The 23,567-nt window shown below is 48.1% G+C and overlaps 1 protein-coding gene across 4 annotated transcripts in view; it reads left to right on the plus strand.

The window, feature by feature from the left end:
* The window catches only part of LOC146871394 (26S proteasome regulatory subunit 8), a 368,112-nt gene that overhangs the window by 12,001 nt on the left and 332,544 nt on the right, over nt 1-23,567 (plus strand). For all 4 annotated transcript variants that reach the window (XM_085651032.1, XM_085651030.1, XM_085651037.1 and 1 more), the window contains exon 2: nt 6,241-6,331. The gene's annotated coding sequence lies outside the window, so the exon portion shown is untranslated. The remainder of the gene's footprint in view (nt 1-6,240; nt 6,332-23,567) is intronic.

The raw sequence follows: 23,567 nt of genomic DNA on the forward strand, positions 1-23,567 counted from the left end.
TGCACAGGTCAGAGAGAAGTCACAGAGGGTGTACGTGTCCTTTAAACGTAGGCATGGCCTTAGTGCGCAGCCTATGTGAGGGCAACCACAAAATGGCTACTACTGTAAAATGGAACCCATGGATACAATATGTAGTATCGTATACACAGTGAATTCATCAGTGAAACATGACGAAAACACTCATACATACCGTGTTGCTCATGTGCGGTTCGCTGATACCAAACTTGGCATGGTGGGACCATGCCACCTACACGGTTCCGATTTTTACAGTACCACAACCTTTGGGTGCTGGCTCTTCGCGCGCGCTTATCACCTTTCACTGACGGGCGTCTTGTTTTGTGGCTGGCTGCTGCGTTATGATTTCTGGTGGCAAACCAAATATATTGACAATATCGGATGAACGGACTTCGGAACCAGCCCCGCAGCCATTCTGTTTGCAACCTGCTCTTCATGGGTGAAATTTGTCTCATCTGCCATTTCGTTGTAGAAGAGACCGTTTGATTTTACGTTGCCGTCTTTTCCATCTCATCTCAGCCCTGTTTTGAAGTGAAGGACAAAATCAGTGAATTACCTGCCCCGTAGTCGTTTCCCCTAGAAGTTTCCGGAATGCAAAGCATAATTGCAAATGAGAGGCAGATTTTGTTGACACGTTTTCTTTTTAAAATTTTAAACACAGAAGCGGTTTTCTAACTGATTTATTAGGCGACTAGGTACAGTTTCTATCGTTTTACATACTGGATGTTTACTGGATAGTTTTTTAAAAATAGATTTCTGCATTTAGGTAATTTCATGTAATCGCAGGGATTGCATACATGATCTATAGCATGTCCTTTCATTTCTATCATGATTTCCCCTTATCATGGGATGTGACACCAAGTAACCTTTTACTCCACTGTTACTATGTAAAGTCACCTAACACGGCATTAGCCCATGATGATATCAGATGACATGATATCATGGAGGGGGGGGGGGAATCTACCAACATCATATTAGCTAAGGTTCTGACATCGCATTGACGATCTCATCTCAGCCCTGTTTTGAAGTGAAGGACAAAATCAGTGAATTGCCTGCCCCGTGGGAAATATAAAAGAGATGTCCAAGCATTGACAGTTCCTGTATGCGTAGTTATGCAATCAAAGCATTCTATTTAATTTCACAGTGATACTTCTGAAACAAGGGAAAAGTCAGAAAATGAAAACACTCCCCACTTGAAATATTCCTCTAATCGCAAAGAGCACGCAAAGCTAACAAACCCGACCACCCTCACAAGAATTCCTTTCATCCTTTCATCCTCCTTCCATCATCTATTTTTGCATCCATACAGATATGCATTTTTCTGTCCATCCTTGCACCTTTCCATCCACTCATCAACATCTATACATCCATCCTTTCATCCACCCATCAATATATTCATGTGTCCATTCATTCTTTAACCCATTCATCTATTCACTCGTCTATATCTGACCATTCACCCTCTCATCTGTCGAACCTTCCATCCAATCAATAATCCATCTATCCATCCATTCATTCTTCCCCCCCATCCTAGCATTCATCTTAGTATTCAAGCTTCTTCAAAATGGACAAAGGTTTTTGAATTATCAGAGCTTGCCAACTAGTGATCAGACCCTCTTTTAACATTTCAAAAATGTTGCTTCTTAGTGGTTAGTTTTAACTTTTCAGCTCCCCTCTCGGTTTCCCTCTATTAAGATCAACCGTCAAGGTAGGCTAACTTCCTCAAAATGTTGTCTCTGTATTTGAAGTATCAGAATTCACAATGGAAGGTGGGAAGTCCCAAGCGATACATGTGAACCGTAAAATGTATTGCTGATTTTTTGTTGTAAAATAAAAAATGATTACTTTGCTTCGCGTTTACAAAGAACATATTTTTAATACACTGAATTGAATTGCAACAGTGAAATACAGTTGGTACTTTTCTCAGCAAAAGTATGTGAAAACTAATAAATACGTGATTTAAGCAGTTTTAGTAAATTTTTTATGGGAGGTGGCGGGACATTAAATAATGATGCTGCTTCTCACTCTGTGAATGTCATTCGGAAGGTGTACTAATGAAGCTTTTCCTTTAGAAACAGTGGCAGTGGTCTTTGAAGGAGCAGACAGTGTTCCTAGGACCACTTCATGCTCTCTGCCAGATCCCCTAATGTCTTTCCTGGACGTCCCTTTCAAAGAAGCAGGATGGTTTTTAAAAACACAAGTTGACATTCAGGGAATGCAAACACAGCAATGGAAGTCAACTGTCCCACCCAGGCCACCGTCACAGTGGCTGCAGCCATTAATATGATTGAGACAGGAGGTTTTTAAAAATGCGGGGCAAACAGTCAGTTTGCAGAAGAACCGACTGTTCTGTGAACTGCCCCCTCCCTTCTCTATGATCAGTATTTCCAGTTAGGGAAATATGAAGTAAAAAAAGGCAAAGATACACTGTGGGATATGTGTTAGGCTTCAGGGTTGCATTGTTTAATTAGAGGGCAACGGTAGACCTATTCCTATCGATTTTGTCTCAAATGTTCTTTCCCCAAGGAGAAAAGTATAATTTCACACTGCCAATGACCTACAATCATAGCTAGTAATAGCCTTTGTAGGTTAATTTCTACTGAGATTCGGCACTCTGTCACCATGTTAGAGGCATATGCATATTCCAACCTGTGTGTTGCAGAATCTGGCAGAATCTGGCATCTTGCAAGTACCTTTCATAAAACAAATGATAAAAAGTGATAACATCTTCCCTCTCGAAAAGAGCAATACGCTGGTCAAATACCCTATGCTACAATACAAATACGGCTTACCTCAGCAATCTTCAAATTGTATATTGATCTATAATGTTCTAAGGGCTAAAACATATCTCAACACACACGCACACACACACACAAAAACATTTTATTTTTAACAAAAGCTCACTTCCTTGCAGAATTAGAATTCATTTTTAGGTGAAGCCCAGGCAGCGCATGCCCTGCTCTGCGAGGCATGCTGTGTTTAGGTATGGATGTCAAGCTCCGCCCACTCTCAGACCATATTTTTAATTGACTTGTGTCATTGTCCATTTTAAACTGTGGCTTTTCATTGGTTAAAAGGCTTAGTAGTCCTTCCTAAGTACCGCCTTTTCTCAGATTGTAACCTCCCATAAGGATATCCCCTGTTACGTGTGTTGTTACTCGGTAGGCTTTAATTACAGCCTCCGAGCACTATTTTCTCAAATAGCCTTGTCCATCCTGCTGCAGGCAGGAAAAGGCAGGACACGCTCGCTCCTAAACCCAAACGGTTTTGTAATGCAATAGGACTTGCATTTGCAAGAGTTTAAGCTATTGGCATTGTAAATGACAATGCCTTTTATTTATGAGTAGTTCTGAAAAAAGATAAATAAAAGGCATAGTCATTTACAATGCCAATAGCTCAAACTCTCGTAAATGCGAGACCTATTGCATTGCAAATGCTTGTTTAAAGAGCTTGCTGGAGCTCATTGCGCTTTCACTTTTAGAATTGTGCCACACGCAGCGCCCGGCCATTATCTAACAGCTTGCTGGAGCTCTGCTGTCATCTCTTTTTGGTGATTGTACAGTCTGATAGCTGGGCTTTTTTGGTGAATTTGAACGTTATCTCCTTTCCAGGCGGAAGACCCGCTCCAAGGATAGCAAGGAAAAGGATGCTGGCGAGCAGAAGGATAGTGAACACGATCCCTATCTTGCCCCCAATCAATGCCCGTGGCTGTCAAGTGCATGAGTTGGTGTATTAACTCATTACTTACGCAGCTCATCTGAGCCCGTGCCTGAGAAGCTGGGCTGCAGGTAGCAGTGCGCCGACCCGGGTGGACCACTTAGAGCTCATTTTAAAATTCAGGTTGACTCGTTTTTGCTAAACACTTCGGGGCAGATTTATAATAACTGGCGCATCCCTGCATATCAGCAGGGATGCGCCAGTTATTATGCGCCACAGCTGCGCCACCATGGATGCGCCGCATTTATAATGCGGCGCACCATGGGGCAAAAACGGCACAGATGCGTGACGCATCTGTGCCGTAAAAGTGGCGCATTGTTGGAGTTGCGTCGCAAGCGCGACGCAGCTCCAGCAATGCTCTGGGGGGCCCTATCTTTACAATGCTGCGTCAATCCTTACGCCTGCCTCAAGCAGGCGCAGGGTTTTGATGCAGCATGGCCCTAAAAGTGACTGAGTGAAATCTTGTAGATTTCACTCAGCCACTTTTAGGAGGCGTTCCTGCGTCGGAACGCCCCCACCTGCCCTGGAACGCCTACATGTGGTGCAGGGCTTTACAACGTGACGCATCTCCCAGATGCGTCACTTTGTAAATACCCCGCACCATGGCGCAGGATTTGCGCCGCTGCTGCGTCACAAAAGTGACGCAACGGCGGCGCAAAAGTGGCGCAAGTGCAACATAAATCTGCCCCTCCGCGCCTTGGCTGCCGGCTGTGAGTGGCAGGTATGAATTGTTTCTCACCATATAATAGTGCATACAGATAACATGACTGCACCAAAGAATGTGTACCTTCACATTACAACATCACAAACTGTATTTTATGGAGGCAGCTCCGAGGGTTTTTGCTTTAGCCATGGGCCATGGCAATCCTTTTCATACTTGTTGTTTTCCAGCCACATCTGCGGCTGAGCTGGGAGATGTGGTGGTGTGCTTGGGTGTAAAAGCTCCTTCTGGAGACTCGTGTACCTTGACATCAGGAACTGTATTTTACGTAGTCAGCTCAGTGGGTTATTGCTTTAGCCACAGAGATCCTTTTCTTATTTGTGATTCAGCCGCACCTGCGGCTGAGCTGGGAGACGGGGTGATGGACATAGACATGAGGGTTAAAGCTCCTGCTGGAGAGTTACTAGTCTAGTAGCAGTTTTGACTCTCCATAAACTAGCGCATAGGGTTAATATGCATACTGCAAACATCAGTTGTTTTGCACCTGTTTCAAGTTCTTCTTAGCGTTTCCCCTCAATCATATGGGTGTAATTTCTTGTATTTATATGTTTCCTTCGTCTTTATTGCGTGATTTTGCTTGCGAGAAAGTGTCACTCCTAGACGATGATATGTCACTCATAATTAGACTGAAATTATGAAAGACTCACACATAGCAATCTGGAACCTTGGCAGATATGTCTACAACTTCAGTGATGCAGAAGACGAGCTGCCAGCAGGTAACATGCTCGTGTTTCTCCACCATAATTTGTGTAGAAAAACACAAACCATGAACTCAGCCAAGTTACCAGTGTAGCATTCTGGTGGCACATATGTTCCCCTTTACGAATTTGAAAGTGTTAATTTGCGTTTCAAGCGGTACAAATCGTGTAGTTATTCAAAAGTGAAACGCACATTAAGCGTTACCCTATTCTAAAGTGTTTTCTGCTAAGCTGATTTTGATAGTATCACTTATGCCACTTTCATTCTTGCCTGGGCCCCAAATGATAAAGCCGCAAATATAAGTTGTAAAAGTAATCCCTGACCCTTCTTCCCCAGTAGTGTAATGGATATAGGTACGCATAGGGCTTGTGTGTTTATTTTTTAAAGGCGCTTACTTGAGTGGATGCCAACTCCCTTGGCGTGTAGGGGCTAAGCTTCCCTTATGTATATAGCGTTATATTGAAAACGTTTTTTAGCCCGTTCATAAATTATCACTATGTAGGGATTGCACAAACAACGTATTTGAAAAATGGTACTGTATTTATTTAACCTCCCGCCCCCCCCCCCCCCCCCCCCAAGTTGTTCGAACATTTCTCACTTGGTGAGCTGTTCAGTGACAGTCCTGCATTGCCAGCTTTTACTTTAAAAGAAACTTTTTAAATCAATCTTTTCTTCATTGGCCTTACTGCCATCTTGGGGCATAATTGACCATTGTATGCTTTGTGGAATCTCAGAATTACCATTGATTTGCACCTTCACTTGATCCCTCTCCTTAGCTGCGCTATCAAAACACTAAAAAATGGAAAAATCAATGCATGACTGCTTGCTATCTATATAAAACTCTGAAGTCCATAGACAAAACCTAAAGTATTCTGTACTGTTGAAATTATGGGATCGTAATAATTGCTGAGATTAATCTTCTGAGATGTATACAAAATATTTGTGACAAACCCATTGTGGGTATTTGTTGAACTACAGTATTCAGTATTTTGAGTTTTGTTCTACTGTGCTAGGTGCTAAAAGGTCCAGTACTGTATTGTCTAAGCTGTTGCAGCCCCTTTTTAACAGTATTTATTTCTCTTGACACACAGTTAAGGTGGCCACTCCTAAAGCCCCCGAGCCTTCAGAGGAGCAGCCAATGGGCACCAGCGAGGCCAAAAAGACAAGGTTAGCGGATGAGAGGTGAGTTTTCCTCTTTTTTTAAAATAAATGCTGGACATTAGTAATTGGTAAGTGTAGCCATCTTTTGAAAAAACATTTTAGATCAAATTACCCTGCATGCTGCTATAATAACATTGTGCATAGCACTACTTCACAGAAACAATTTGTCTTCAGTATCTACGATAGTGATTTACATTAGGTAGGCAACACCATTATTTAAAGGGCCTTCCAGTGCACACTGTTCTTTATACAGCCATGGGTCCCTTACTGTCGCAAACAGTCGACCAACATAGTGTTCCTTAGTCTGCCTGGGTTTTCACAGCTAGTGTGACATAAATCCCCCGATGGACCTCTAAGATGTTTAGAATGCAGCTCACGCTGCTCTTCTCGCTCTCCTTCCTTGTGCCTCACGCTACTCTTCTCCTCTGTCTCCGTCCTTGTGCCTCACGCTGCTCTTCTCCTCAGTCTCCATCCTTGTGCCTCGCACTGCTCTTCTCCTCAGTCTCTGTCCTTGTGCCTCGCGCTGCTGTTCTCCTCAGTCTCCGTCCTTGTGCCTCGCGCTGCTCTTCTCCTCAGTCTCTGTCCTTGTGCCTCGCGCTGCTCTTCTCCTCAGTCTCCTTCCTTGTGCCTCAAGCTGCTCTTCTCCTCAGTCTCCTTCCTTGTGCCTCACGCTGCTCTTCTCCTCAGTCTCCTTCCTTGTGACTCGCGCTGCTCTTCTCCTCAGTCTCCATCCTTGTGCCTCGCGCTGCTCTTCACCTCAGTCTCCTTCCTTTTGCCTCATGCTGCTTTTCTCCTTAGTCTCTGTCCGTGGTTTTGCACATGCTTACATCTGAAATACTGGTGTGGTCATCTTTCTGCTGCCAGCTTCTCTAGGTTGCTATACAGGGAGTGTGGTGTTACATGTGTTTACATTTGATATATCAGGGTGTCATCTTTCTGCGGTGAGCTGTATACTATACACGGGATGTGGTGTTACACATATTTACATCTGAAACACTGGTGGGGTCATCTGTCTGCAGCCAACTCTTATGTTACTATACAGGGATTGTGTTGTTGCACGTGTTTGCATCTGAATTATAAGGGTGTCATATAGCTGTACTCTTTTACTATGCACAGGCTGTGGTGTTGCACATGCTTGCATCTAAAAAACGTTTCAATACTTTGTTTACATCTGAAATATCAGGGTGTCATCTTTATGCAGAGAGCTGTACTCGGCTGCTATGCACGGGCTGTGGTGTTACACATATACACATATTTTTATCTGAAATGTTAGTGCGATCTACCTGTATAGTTCATGGGTTAGTGTGCACGGATTGTGGTTTTGCAGATGTTTACATCTGAAATACCGATGTTGTCATATCTGCTGACAGCTCTAACCTGTAACTATGCATAGATTGTGGTGTTGCACAGGTTTACATCTGAAATCCTGCAGTGGCCTTCTTTCTGTTGCCAGCTCTTCCTGCTTACTATACAGTGATGGTAGTGTTGCACATCTTTACATCTGAAATTTCACGGTGTCCTCTTTCGGCAAAGAACTCTACTAGGTTACTATAGAGGGAGTGAAGTTTGTCACTTGTTTACATCTCAAATGCCAGTGTGGTCATCTTTCTACGAAAAGCTATGCTCTGTTACTATGTTTATCCATCGCTGCCTGCAAGAAATTTGCTCAGAGGTCCGGAATGTTGGCTCGTGCAGTACTCGTGAGATTTATTGGTTGACTAAATAGACATCTTTGTGGTTTTTTGAAATTATTTTAGCACAGTGAAGTAGGTGCATGTTATGTGTACATTTTGGTAAAAAAGCAGACATGTCAGGAATCAATTAAAAACTTATGTTTCAGGAGAGTACCTGCAGTTATCAAGAAAAATTTTATACTTTTAATTGGAGAGTACCGACACTTCTCAGAAACCAGCAACTTCTATTTTTCCATTTCAAGCACTGTTTGCGCACTCCATGAGAGAGTACATGTTTGGTTGCTCTCTCCCACGTGCTATGCCCCCCCCCCCCTTGAAATACTTGTTCCTTGCTCTGTGCTGTGCACACGTAGACAACAATATATATTTTTTTATCTTGTATGTTCAGGGATATCACCACCGAAGGCCCTCATTTTATATTAAAAACAGAGCTTTGGACTATCCCATTTCCTGCTGAAAGGCAATATTTCTCTCCATGTGTTCCCATACCTGGCGTGTCACGCAGTTTGGTGCTTACTTTCCTTCCATGTTAAGGAACAGTAGATGTTTCAGCACCCAGGCTAATGTGCTGCATAGCTAAATACATATAAGGTCCCAAGAGCGAGGCCAATTGCATTGCAAATGCTTGTTTTTTTATTGGGTCTGCTGAGAAAATGTTCTGCTTCCGAGGGCTGAAAACAAACATGCACCAGGCAGCATTTGCCCCTGGCCTCCCACTGCCCCATCCCCGGGGACACGTGGAACATGAGATAACGCCTCAAGGTTGTGAAGAAAGACTCGAGGTTACTGCTGCAACCCCGCCCCCTTTCTACAGGACAGTAAAGCCCCTGTGATGTAGACTGGGCCCCCCCGAGGGAAACGCTGTAAAGAGCGGGAGGGGTAAGGATCGCAGTACAAAGGGGAGGGGGTGGACGAGGTCAGCGGAGGTCATCTTCATTTCAAGCACGTGAACAATCGTAGGAATGCTTCATTTACTTCAAGCACGTTATCGGCCAGACAATATTTTCGAAATTTTTCTTAAAGCACTAATTATTTGACACAGGGCATCTCTATAATTACATTTACTGTTAAAAGGAGAGTAATATCACCCCGAAATGTCCCCAAAGGGCAAAACGTGTCTATGATCGTTATACATTTGTGAGGGTTGTTTGCATAACAAAGTCAGGAAGGACTCTGCCTTTCGGTTACAACACTGTCCTAAGCTTTGTCTTAAAACACCTAAACAGCGGGAGCAATGCTTGAATTTGGGGACAACAAAGGACGTCCTCCTTTAAGTTATGCATGTGCATTGTTGTTAATACGACCAGCTGGACTTATTCAGAGGAAGCCAGAACAGAAACAGTAATGAAATGTGACCAGTGCTATCATTGAACGGAATGTTTAGGGACAAATTAATGGCATTGCTTTCATGCTCAGGGCCCACAGGCTGCACTGCTCCTAGCTACAACATGGCCAATCACCAGTGGCAGAAGAAGTAACTGTAGATGTTGTAGCACCCAGGATAATGTGCTGCATGGCTAAATACTTATTCCAAAGGCAAGACCTAATGCTTGTTTTTCCTTTCCTGCTGAGTCGTGACTGGCACTAAGGGGAGTGATAGTGCACTCCCATTACTGTGCACGATGATTTGGCTGGCAGTCTCAGGCCGACCAAACCATCATGCGCAGTGAAAGCTCTCTAAAATCGAGCAACGCAGCGGGGTTGGACAGAGCAGGCACAGACTCACGGTATGTCCTGGAGTGTGAATTGAGGGCTAATCATGAAGATGCTCTCTGTGCGAGAACATCTTCAGGATTGGCTACAGGGCATTCTGGGAGCCTGTGCCTTCCTGAAGAGGAGCAGAAGAGCGCGATTGGAACGGTTGCAGGTAAGTTTTTTTCTAATGTATTCCCCCCGCGACCCCTAAAGCCCCCCTCACTGCTGCCTGCCCCCGCTCCTCAAGCATAGTATCCGCTCCTGCTCTTCTCCAGCTTGATGTTCCTCCCGTCCCCACCCCCTCCACTGGAGAATCCGTTCTATTTTGATCCAGAGGACATCATTCATCCCAGGTCATCAGATTGGGTCTTTGCCCTGGCAGTTGCGGAATACCCCCACTCCAGCCAGACTAAGAAAGAATTTTGATATGGAGGTACGCATTAGATTGAGAACTAGATAAGGCTTGACGACATGTCGCAGGTCAGTCTGGTGGGCAGAGTGAGCTTGTTTATTCACAATTGGATGCTATTGCCACATGATGCTTGGGTCTTGGAGACAGTCCAGGGTTTCAAAATTAGAGTCTTATCAAATCCTGTTTCAGGACAAGGTCCCAGCTCAACTGTCTTTTTCCCATCATGATGCAGTAATTATAGATTCAGAGATTGAGGAGCTGCTTCAGGAATGAGCTGCTGCTAGCTGCAAGCCCCACCCTAACAACTTCTGCAGCAACATATTCTTAGAGCAAAAAAAGGGATGGGGGAAACAAGTTAGTCCTAAATTTGAGCGATTTCAATCATTGGCTTGTCTACAGGCACTTCAAGATGGAGAGTATCTATAGGAAAGTGCCCCTTGTTGCATGGTTACACCCTAACATGTTGCCAGAGACCTGGTGTTAACTTGAGTGAGTGTGTGCTGGGACCCTGCTTACCAGGCCCCAGCACCTGTGTTCTTTCCCAAACTGTACCTTTGTTTGCACAATTGGAAAACCTCTGGACCACATGTAAGTCCCTTGTAAAAGGTACCCCTGGTTCCAAGGTCCCTGCGACCAGACTGGGCCTCTGAGGGCTGCAGCATGTATTATGCCACCTTCAGAGACCCCTCACCTTGACACCCACACACTGCCATTGCAGACTGCGTGTTTTGGTGCAGACCAAACTGAGGAGTCGACATGGCACACATCCCTGTGTGCCATGCTCACCAACACTGCTGTGTGGCATGGGTAAGTCACCGCTCTACCATGCCTCACAGCCCTAAGGCAGGGTGCACCATACCATGGGTGAGAGCATAGCTGCATGAGCAATATGCCCCTACAGTGTCTGTGCCATTCTCAAGACATTGTAAGTGCAGATAAGCCATTTTGAGTGCTTGGGCTGGGAGTGTGTCAACACGAACTCCACAACTCCATAATGGCTTTACATGGTCTCAAACTACTCAATGTAATAAACTCACACCGATGCCAGTGATAGATTTATTATAAAATGCACTCAGAGGGCATCTTAGAGATGCCCCCTGAAAAACAACTGACTTCTAGTGTTTTGGTTGACTGGTCCCTGCCAGTCAGCCACCACCAGACAGGTTTTTTACCTCATGCGGGTGAGAGGCTTTGTGCTCTCGGAGGTCATAAACAAAGTCTTCTCTGGGTGGAGGTGCTTCTCACTTGCCCCTAGCAGGAACAGCAACACTTGGCGGTGAGCCTCAAAGGCTTTTGTGAGAAGTTGGCCTGGTATATGCTGTCCACTAATTAAAGTGGGCACCGTGTACCAGTCCAAACAACCCCTTATGGTGATAGGTTAAAGACAACCTTTATTGAAAGCTATCCTAGTGGTAGCTATGGAGAGCAGCCTTCAGGCTAAGTCTTGAAGGAATGTAAAGCAACTTGTTTTACCAATCTATAATCTCTTGAATGACCAAATGAAAGGACAACCACACCAGGTATATATTCAAAATATATGTATTTAAGATAAAACACAACCCTCTAGTCTCTTTATGAGGCTACAGTTCGAAGTACTTAAGCTACAAGTCAGTATTCAACAGTAAAAGCACAAATACACGTTTGGGTCCTAGGGGCGTACCAAACCATATACCAATAAAGTGGTATAAGAACCATGACTGAACTAGACACAAGGCCTAGAGCTTTTAGAAGCGCTTGGACTCCAAGGAACCACCCAAGGTAGTGACGTACGGGGCCCACGGGGGATGCGTGCAGTGTGAGAACACCGGTGCGATTCGTCGTAAACTTCTATGGGAAAAGTCGCGGTTGGAAAATTACAAGTTAAGGACACTTAGAGGACGACTACAAGCAAACCCTTTTGGACTTAGAGATGTCTAGGGCCAACACCCACAGGAGCACCGGAGTACTTGTGTTACCTCACCCAGGGAAGCTGGGTGCATAGGTGTCTTTTGGTGTCGGGTCGCGGCGTCGTTTTCAATGGAAGCTGGCAAAGAAGTGCTGCTGCCGTGAAAAGGAGAAGTGTCCGAAGAGATCCAAGCGTGGATCGAGGATGGAAGGAACCTGAAAGCAGAGGGGACAGAGTCTGGGTCACTTACCAGTGACCAGGGCACGATAGTCCAATGCCCACATATATCGGGAGCTTCAGGTGAGTTGACGGGTGTCTTGACTCTTCAGCCACAAGGTCCAGGAGGCGTTGACGATGACCAGGAGCTGGATTCGAGCTGTCCCACGAAGTCTGTCGAGTGCTGCGGTGTCGGCGACCAGAATGGACCCAACAAGCCTTGGCAACGGCAAGTCAAGTGGAAATAGAAGAAGGACGTCGGTGCAGACCAGCAAGGTCTGAGGGACTCACCCAGCGAGGGTAAATCAGGGCACGTCTGGAGCTACCAGGAAAACCCAAGCAGAAAAGGAGTTGCCTTCGTGGGGACCCACTAGCCAATGGGGTAGCGATCGCGAAGGAACCTCGAGCAGTTGTAGACTGGACAGTTGCTTCTTTGGTGCCTGCCAAGCAGGGGAATCACTCCTTGACCCAAAGGGAGATTTCTTCAGTCTTGTAGTCGAAATAGAACGTCGAAGGTCCAGGATATATGTTACAGAGTTTCGTCCAGGGTAATCCAAAGTCTCAAGGACTGGGTAACTATACTTATACTAAGATAGGGGGTTGGACATACTCTGGCGACCCACCTATGGGAGAGTTTGGAAAGAGGGGTGGTTACACCCATTTCCTTTGTCCAGTTTCGCGCCAGAGCAGGGGAGGTAGCCCCTGCAATCGGTTTGAACTGGACTATGCCCAGGGACACCAAGTGTGCCCCCAGTGCAGTACTTCAAAGCACCAGAGAGTGCTCCCGCCCACTCCCAATACACATCTGCCTGTCTGGGGAGGTAATTATATCTCCCTGTGACAGGAAACCTATTGTCTAGGCCACCCCTGCTGGAGTTTTGATCAGCAGCAGGAGGCCAGACCTGTGTCTGTGGCAGTGGCATCCATTTTGTGATGCCAGGGCTCTAGAAAGTCTTTACCGGGTAGACCAGTGTGAACATGTCTCTCCCTCTAGAAGGGTGGAATGCTACCCCCGCCACCAAGCACTCTGCCTTCAGGATTGTTAAGGCCTGCCATAGGAGTGACTTATAGGTTTTATATGTGTGTGCAATGGTAGTGATATAGGTAGCCTATACCACAGTAAGGGGTGCATGCACCACCTTACCCAGGCTGCAATAGCAGACATGTGGTGTCACTTTGGAGTGCTTCCCAGGGGTGGCATAATACATGCTGCAGCCCCTAGTAGGCCTCTGAGGTACCTATGCCCTGGGTACATAGTATACCATATACTAGGGACTTATAAGGCACTCCAAGAACCCAATTAGAGATGTACCTAATGTTCATGGATACCATTTTTGAGAGGAAGCAGCTAGGCTGTGCTCCTGATTAGCAGGGCCACAGCCAGACCAAGGTCGAAAAACAGGGAAACACCAGCAAAAAGTGGGGGAACCCATGTGAAGCAGATCTGACTCTCCTACACAACCCTACCCCCCCCCCCCCCCAACGCAGGGACATTAAACTAACCATGACAAGTTGAGTCTTCATGTTCTAAGTGGAAATACCTAGAGAGTCCATCTGCATTGGCATGGTTACTCCCAGGTCTATGTTCCACTGTAAAGTCCATCCCCTGTAGGGAAATGGACCACCTAAGCAGTTTGGGGTTTTCACCCTTCATTTGTTTTAGCCATAAGAGGGGTTTATGGTCTGTCTGAACAAGGAAGTGAGTACCAAACAAGTATGGCCTCTACTTCTTCAGAGCCCAAACCACAGCAAAGGCCTGCCTCTCAATGGCTGACCAACGTTTCTCTCTAGGGGTCAGCCTTCTGCTTATGAAAGCTACTGGCTGATCCTGACCTTCATCATTCAATTGCGACAGTACAGCCCCTACCCCCAATTCAGATGCATCTGTTTGGACAATGAACTTCTTGGAGTAATCAGGACTCTGCAGAATGGGAGCAGTGCACATGGCCTGCTTCAGGTCATCAAATTCCTTTTGACAGCTAGCTGTCCACTGAACCTTTTTGGGCATTTTCTTAGAAGTTAAGTCATTCAGGGGTGTCACTATTGATCCATACCCCTTGACAAATCTCCTATAGTACCCAGTCAGGCCTAAGAAGGCTCTAACCTGAGTCTAGGTGGTTGGAGCAACCCAGTCCATGATGGTCTGGATGTTGCTCTGCAGTGGTTGAACCTGGCCTCCACCTACAAGGTGGCCCAGGTACACAACCTGACTCTGCCCTATCTGGCACTTGGTGGCCTTGATAGTGAGGCCTTCCCTTTGCAGGGCCCCCAAAACATTCCTTAGGTGGACCAGGTGATCCTCCCAGGTGGAGCTAAAGACAGCAATATCATCTAGATAAGCTGCACTGTAGGCTTCCAGACCTGTGAGAGCTGTATTCACCAACCTTTGGAAAGTGGCAGGTGCATTCTTCAAAACAAAGGGCATCACCACCAATTGGTAATGCCCACTTGGGGTCGAAAATGCCGTTTTTGGCTTTGCATCATCAGCTAGTCTGATCTGCCAGTAGCCAGCTGTCAAGTCAAATGTGCTAAGGTACTTGGCCGAGGCCAAAGTATCTATAAGCTCATCTGCCCTTGGAATTGGATGGGCATCAGTCCTCGTGACTGAATTGAGACCCCTGTAGTCCACACAAAACCTCATCTCTCTTTTCCCACCACTGGTGTGAGGTTTTGGCACAAGGACCACTGGACTAGCCCAAGGGCTATCTGAGGGTTCAATAACTCCAAAATCCAACATTTTCTGGACTTCTATCCTGATACAGTCCCTGACATGGTCAGGTTGCCTATAAATCTTATTTTTAACAGGCAGACTGTCCCCAGTGTCCACTTCATGAGTGCACCAGGTAGTCTGACTTGGAGTCAGAGAAAACATGTTTCTGAACTGATTGAGCACCTGTCTGCAATCAGTTTGCTGCTGGGCAGTGAGGCTGCCTGCCAAGGCCACACCATCAACTGACCCATCATCAGGGTTCTGTGAGAGGAGGTCAGGGAGTGGGTCACTCTCTTCCTCCTGTCCCTCATCAGTAGCCATGAGCAAGCCCATGTCAGCCCTGTCTACATATGGCTTTAGCCTGTTGACATGGAGAACCCTGTGGGGACTCCTGGGAGTTCCTAGGTCTACTAAGTAAGTAACCTCTCCATTCTGTTCAACAATAGTGTGGGGTCTACTCCATTTGTCTTGGAGAGCTGCTGGGGCCACAGGCTCCAACACCCACACTTTCTGTCCTGGCTGGTAAACAGTCAGTACAGCCTTTTGGTCATGCCAGGCTTTTTTGCAGTTCCTGGCTAGCCTCAAGGTTTTTAGTTGCCTTTTTCATGTACGCTGCCATCCTGGAGCGGAGACCAAGTACATAGTCCACTATGTCTTGCTTTGGGGGCTTGAGCGGTAACCCCCATCCTTCCTTCACCAAACACAATGGACCCCTGGCAGGGTGACCAAACAAAAGTTCAAAGGGGCTGTAGCCAACCCCCTTTTGTGGCAGCTCCCTGTATGCAAACAAAAGGCAGGGCAAGAGAATGTCCCATCTTCGCCTGAGCTTTTCTGGGAGCCCTTTAATCATGCCCTTTAAGGTTTTGTTGAACCTTTCAACCAAACCATTGCATTGTGGGTGATAGGGTGTGGCGAACTTGTAAGTCACTCCACACTCCTTCCACATTGCTCTTAAGTAACCAGACATAAAGTTGGTACCTCTGTCTGATACTACCTCCTTCGGAAAGCCCATTCTTGAGAAAATTCCCAAGATGGCTCTTGCCACCACAGGTGCTGTAGTGGTCCTAAGGGGAATAGCTTCTGGGTACCTGGTAGCATGATCCACTACCACCAGCATACATCTGTGCCCAGATGCTGTTTGGGGATCCATGAGACCAACAATGTCAATCCCCACCCTTTCAAAGGGCACCCCCACCACAGGTAGTGGTATCAGGGGGGCCTTTGTAGTGCCACCTGCTTTGCCACTGGCTTGGCAGGTTACACAGGAGCAACAACACTCCTTTGTGTCTTCAGACATGTGGGGCCAGTGAGAGTGAGGGAGAAGTCTGTCCCAAGTCTTGTTCTGGCCCAGGTGCCCTGCTAAAGGGATATCATGGGCTAGGGTCAATAGGAAGCCCCTGAACCTCAGAGGTATAACCAACCTCCTGGTGGCACCAGGCATGGGGTCTCTACACTCTGAATACAGGAGTCCATCATCCCAATACACCTTATGGGGACCACTAGCATTCCCAGCAGCAGCTTGCTGTCTGAGGGGTTCAAGAGAGGGGCAGCTCTGCTGCTCCTGGCTCAGATCTGCCCTGGAAGGGCCCCCTGTCCACAAGAACTCAACCTGATCAGGCTCAAGCTCCTCTGGGACAGTTCCTTCTTCAGGATTGTGATCATCTCCCTCAAGAGACTGATCCTCCTTCTGAGACAGGGGGGAAGGCTCTGCCTTAACCCTTCTGCTCCTCCTCTTGGATGGCACTTGGTCCATTGTTCCAGAATCCAAGGCCTGTTCAGTTTCAGACATTTTGGCCTGTGACCTGGTCACAGCAAACACATCTGCAGGGATGCCCAGCATTTCTGCATGAGTGCCGAACTCTACTTCTACCCAAGCTAAAGTCTCTTGATCATGGCCAAGCAAGCATTCGACTGGTAGGTTTGCACTCACCACAACCTTCTTAAGACCAGTTACCCCTCCCTAGGAGAAGTTAACAACTGCCAGAGAATGGTCTGTTCTGACATTGCTAACATTGGTCACTTGGTGCATTTCACCAAGTATAATCTGCCCAGGATCCACAAGATCTTTTGTCACCATAGTGGCACTTGCTCCTGTGTCCCTGAATCCAAAGCCTGTACTCCATTGATTAAAGGCTGTTGCCTGTACTTGCCCAAGTTACTGGGACTCACAGAGGGGGTCATATCCATGCCCCCATCACAGAGAAGAACAGCCTGAGTGGTTTCTCGGACTAGGCCAGAGCCCAACTCAGTACCCTGGGTCAACCCTACTAAACCCTTGGCTTGTGTACTCCCACCACCAATTGTAACTGCACTAGGGGGAGCAGGTGCCTTAGGGGCATTGGTGGGGGCTGGAGTATTCTCTTTGGACTTGGTGCAATCCCTGGTCCAGTGTGTCCTTTGCTTACAGACTTTGCACCATGGTTTCTTTTGGCCTTTCCCTTTGTTAGACTGTGAATCCCCACCTGAAGAAGATTTTTGGGGCCCTTGTGAAGACTTCTGGTCTTTACCCTTGTCCCCACCCCTGTCAGAGTTCTTAGAATCTTGCTTCTTAGGGTCACCACCTTGGTTCTGTACCTTCTGCCTCATCCTGGTTCTGACCCATTTGTCTGCCTTCTTTCCTAATTCTTGGGGAGAGGTCAGATCAGAGTCTATAAGGTACTGGTGCAACAGCTGATTTTGACAGTTATTACAAATCTCCTCCCTCATTATCAGATTGTACAATCCTGTGAAGTCACACACCTTACTGCCCAATAACCAACCTTCCAGAGCCTTAGCAGAACAGTCAAAAAAGTCCACCCAGTCTTGATGTTGTGACTTTTGGGTATCCCTGAACTTTAACATGTATTGTTCAGTGGTTAGGCCAAACCCATCTATCAGTGCACTTTTCAAGACCTGGTAATCATCAGCATCCTCTTCTCTTACAGTGAGGAGCTTATCTCTACATTTGTCTGCAAAGGAGAGCCATAAGATTGCTGCCCACTGTCCTTGGGGGACCCTCTGTACTTTACAGCCCCTCTCCAAGGCAGTTATCCATTTGTGGATGTCATCCCCACTCTGGTAGGGAGGAACAATCTTACTTAGGTTTCTATGGTCATAAGACCTCTCCCTATGTCTAGGAAGGTTGCTGCTACCAAGGGACTTTAGTCCTTCCTTTTTTCTAGCTCTGTAGAGCTCTAGGGCTTCTTTATCTAGGACCATCTGCTGTTTACTGAGGTGAAGCTGGGCTTGCTCATACTTCAGCAGCTCTCTCTCCTCTCCTGGGAGGTTTCCCTCCCTCTGTGAGAAGAAATAGAGGTCCCTACAGAAGAGGTAGACTGGACAGACTCCCTTGAGCGAGATCTATCCCTTCTAACCCTACTCTCAACTCTTCCTGGAGGGACAAAGAGGGGAGCATTGTGCTCATCCTCATCATCCTCATCTAGTGAAGCTGGGTTGTCCAGATCCTGATCATTGTTGTTAGAAATGGGATCTCTGGTTGGCTAAGGCTTGCGGCAAAGCAAGGCAGAGACCACCACTCTAGTCAGGGCAAGGGAGTTACACGCCAAAGATAACACCTGCTCACCCCCTTGGTAGCTTGGCACGAGCAGTCAGGCTTATCCCGGTGGCAATGTGTAAAGCATTTGCACATGCACACAGCAACAACATGCTAGGCACACTAAAAAAGGAACTCCACACAAGGTTATATCAAAAATAGCCTTTGTATTCTCATAACACATTAGAATAGTAATCACATAATATACATGGTGCCACCTGGCACTAGGTCATATTTACAAGGGATTATTTACACCTGACAGGGCCAACTGGGCCTCTGTCAGAACCATCACAAAGTGAACTTAGTAAATGCAGAACATATCATAAACCTAGAACACAACCAGTAACTACTGGTAGCCACTGTCCTCAGCATCAGCCTGTAACATAAACCACATTATGCACAGTATCACATTAGGCGCGAATACACTCTGCGCCAACCTCACCAGCATAAACACATTATGCAATTCTCTCATAAGTCTAAAACGCATTAGATCCTAACCTCCTAAGCATAACTCACATTAGGGGCATAAAGCACAGGGTGGAACATAATCTTACTAGCATAAACCTTTTTATGCAAAACAACCTCCATCATAAAAACCACATTTAGAGGTAACCAAAACAGGGTGCGTAAATCATACTACATGAATCACATTTCCTAGCACCATAAATCACATTTAGCGCATATTCTCCTCAAAAGACCATAGTAGGCATAAATCACATTAGGGCCTGGCCCCCTACAAACCTCCCAGTCCCCCTGGCCAACTGGCCATCCCAAAGGGGCTCAAATGCCCTATGTCCCAAGAGTCAGGGCGCGCTGCCAAGGCAGCGGAAGTCAAGGGTGCGCAACTGCGCAGACCTAAACGTTGCAGCTGCCCACTACTTGCTGGGCAGCTGGGAATATCCAATGAGGGCCTAAACGGAGCAGCTGCCCACTACTTGCTGGGCAGCTGTGAAGGCCTGGTACCTCTGTGCCACTTCTGTCCCTCTCAGGGACTCCTTACATAACATGCCCCATCGTAGCAGCTGCCCGCGCTGGTGCGGCGCAACTGTGAAGCAGGAAAAGGGGCCCTGGCACCCCTGTGCCCTCAGGGCCCCACTGGGACTTTTAAATTAAATTGGCCCCCATTGTAGGGAAAATGGCAAAAATTTCCCCCTCGTTGGAAGTGCACTGGCGCTTTAAACAAAGCATGCCCTCGAGGTGCAGCTGCCCTCTGCGAGAGGGGCAGCTGGGAGAAATGGGGCTATGGGGCCTGGGCACCTCTGTGCCCTCATGTTGGAGCCCCATGGGCTCGAAAAACACACATGGCCAACGTTGGAGCGGCCCTCTGCCAAGCGGGCCGCTCAGGAACTAACCCTCTAGCTGGTGCCTCGATCGGCATCCGAAACGGAGGAGCCCCTACTCACCGGGCTCTCCATGCTGTGCTGCTCCGGTCTCCTCTTGGCTTCGCTGGGACCGGCAGCACTTCTCTCGCGGCGCGGGGCTTCCCTTCACTCCTGGGAGCCCCGCGCTGCCATCGGCGGCCTCGGCCGCTGTCTCTCTTCACCCAGGCCCCCTCCTGGGACCCGGGATTTTGCCGCGATGCTGGGGGAGGCGGGGTAGGCTCCCGTCCTCTCTTCCACCTGCACTTCTTCCGCTCCTGCCACCGGCCCCGCCCAGAAGCAGGCAAACTTTGCCTGGCTTCCTGGTCGGCGGCCATTATTCGCTCGGGTCGCGGCGGTGAAACGCAGGGTGGGCTTCCGCTCTGTATAAAGATACCGGCGCGGTGGGCACCCGCCGTGACGGCCAATGAGCTGGGTGGGCACCCGCTGAATAGAACAAATCCAAGGCGCCCATGACGCGGGGTGGGCACCCGCTATGAAATTAGCAAAAGCGGGGGAATCCCTACGTCGGGATTCCCTCGAGGATGATCGCAGCCCAGCGCTGCCATGGAAAAACAGAAGCGCTCCTCCACAGAAAAAATAAAGCGCTCTGCTCTTTAGACAAAGAAATAAAGCTCTCACCAGGTGCTAGGAGCCACAGCTCCTTCAGGAAAAGTCCAGGAGAGGTTTCAGAGGCAGAGCTGGGCCCAGGGCCAGCACACAGGGCCCTCCAGCAGGGAGGCAGCCCCCATGGCGGTCCCTCCTGGGCCCCAGCAGCAGCAAGCCCCCCCCCCCCCACCCCCCCTCTCCGTCAGGAACAGAGCAGGAACACTGAACAACTTTCATGGGATCACAGCCCCTATATTTATATGCCCTTTTCCTTTGTCACAGCACAGGGCTTGGGGGGTACCAGTCATAACTGGTTTAGGGGAGTTTTGGAGCACTTTGTTGTGCTCAGCTCCTCTCTCCTTTGTCAGGTGGGGGCTAGGTGCTCAGACGCACCAAAGGGGGCGGAGCCAGCATTGTGGAGGGAAGGCACAGCCCTATTCAGGTCCCAGGTGCAACTCCTCCCTCCCATCTGCGTGCAGATCTCTCTATTCACCACTGGGCAGACTCACCCTGGCTCCTGGAATCCCCAGCCCTCTCAGCTCCTGTCAATCACAAGCCAGACATGCACTCCACATCAGACAGGCAGACACATAGCACACAGACATGCCAACTTCTAAAAGTGGCACTTCTCCACCAGTCACCATAAATCTGCGCACACCATTGCGCAGCATTTATTCTCACAAGTCCGCACATACTAAACTCGACCCTGCACTCCTCTCATACCAGGAATTACCATGGACACACATATCCCCCATGCATTCCTATGGGAGGGCAGGCCAATCTCACCACATGCACTCAGAGAGCGCAATCACTTTACACTGGGCCACAGTGCTAAAGTGCGCAGAGACCTAAAATGACTACCACCATGTCAGAGCTTGAGGCAAAAAGTTCAGGGGTGAACCTGCCAAAAAGGGCCAAGTCCAACAATTGTCATCAGTCTGGTCAGCAGCAGAGAGGTTGATTTGATTTGATTGATTTGATTTATAAGCTTGTAAAGCGCGCGAATGACCGAAGCCGTCTTGGCGCTACTGTTAGATACGCTTCAGGTTACTGCAGGGATGCAATACTAGCTTAACAGGGGTACAACCATGTTTTGACTGCCTTTCTGAAGGCCGGAAGCGACGGGCTACTTTTTATATTGATAGGTAGAAGGTTCCATAGCTTGGTTGTCCTCAGCAGGAAGATTCTTCCTCCCCACCTAGCCTGTTTGAACTTGGGTACTTGGACGAGTTTTGTGTTAGTGGATCTCAGGCTTCTAGCTGGGACATACCATTTGAAGTGAGTTCTCAGGAATTGTGGTCCTGAGCCATGGAGTGCCTTATCTGCCAGGCACAGGGACTTGAATGTTATCCTTTTGTCCACTGGCAGCCAGTGCAGGTCTTTCAGTCTATGGGAGACGGATTCGGATCTGGGAATGTTTAGCACTAGTCTTGCTGCTGCGTTCTGGAGACGTTGCAGTTTGGTTAAATATTGGGTTTGAATCCCTGTATATAAAGCGTTGCCATAGTCCAATCTAGACAGGGCGAGCACCGTGACCACTGTTTTCCGTGAGTCAAAGGGGATAAACGAGCATATTCTTCTGATCATTTTTAATATGTACCAGATGGAAGAAGACAGATTACTGGTCTGGGCGTTAAAGGTCAGTTTGTCATAGAATATAAATCCGAGATTTTTAACTTTACCTACTGGAATTGGGCAATCGCCCAGATTGTCAGGCCACCATTTGGGGGACCAGAAATCTGCATTAGTGCCCAGAAGCATGACCTCTGTTTTATCGCCGTTCAGCTTTAAACAGTTACACTGCATCCATTGATTTACTTGCATCATGCAGTCCCTGAAGCGGTCTGCCGTTTCATCTATGTTGCCAGATACTGACACCACTATTTGGGTGTCGTCAGCGTACGAGACCGGTAAGAACCCACACTTTCTGATGATCGAGGCCAGGGGAGCAACGTAAACGTTGAAAAGAGTGGGGCTCAAGGCCGAGCCCTGAGGCACGCCACATGGTGCCTTAAAGGGATTAGAAGCGAATTCTCCCAGAAGAACTGAAAAGGTTCTATCCCTTAAAAAGGAAGACATCAGCATACGAACAGAGTCTTGAATGTTATCCTTTTGTCCACTGGCAGCCAGTGCAGGTCTTTCAACAGACAGCTTGCCGCCTTCCTCGAGACAAACGGATCCCTCGACCACTCGCAGTCCGGCTTCCGAGCCAACCACAGCACCGAGACCGCCCTCATCGCAGCCACTGACGACATCCGAGCCCTGCTCGACAACGGGGAAACAGCGGCCCTCATCCTCCTGGACCTCTCCGCAGCGTTCGACACTGTCTGCCACCGCACCCTAGTACAGCGCCTCAGCAACATCGGAATCCAAGAGAGGGCTCTAGATTGGATCATCTCGTTCCTCGCCAGAAGAACCCAGAGAGTCCGCCTCCCCCCGTTCAGATCCGAGGCCACCGAAGTCATCTGCGGCGTCCCGCAAGGATCATCACTCAGCCCCACCCTCTTCAACGTCTACATGAGCCCCCTCGTAGCCATCGCACGCCAACACAACCTCAACATCATCTCCTACGCCGACGACACTCAGCTGATCCTCTCCCTCACCAACGTCCCAGCCACCGCCAGAACCAACCTACACGAAGGGATGAAAGACGTAGCCGAGTGGATGATGAACAGCCGCCTGAAACTGAACTCAGACAAGACGGAAGTCCTCATCCTGGGATCATCACCCTCCGCCTGGGACGACTCCTGGTGGCCCCCCGCCCTGGGCAGCGCACCCAAACCTACGGACCACGCACGCAACCTAGGCTTCATCCTGGACTCCTCCCTCTCGATGACCAGACAAGTCAACGCCGTCTCATCATCATGTTTCAACATCCTACGCATGCTCCGAAAGATCTTCCGATGGATCCCCACCGAAACCAGAAAGACGGTCACCCAGGCTCTCGTCACCAGCCGACTGGACTACGGAAACACCCTCTACACCGGAACCACAGCCAAACTACAGAAAAGAACGCCTCCGCGCGACTCATCCTTGACATCCCCCGACACAGCCATATCTCCGGTCACCTGAGAGACCTGCACTGGCTCCCCGTCAGCAAGAGTATCACGTTCCGACTCCTCACCCACGCACCCAAAGCCCTCCAC

The sequence above is a fragment of the Triturus cristatus genome, chromosome 1_1, assembly GCF_964204655.1.
Source record: "Triturus cristatus chromosome 1_1, aTriCri1.1, whole genome shotgun sequence".
NCBI classification, from domain to species: Eukaryota; Metazoa; Chordata; class Amphibia; order Caudata; family Salamandridae; genus Triturus; species Triturus cristatus.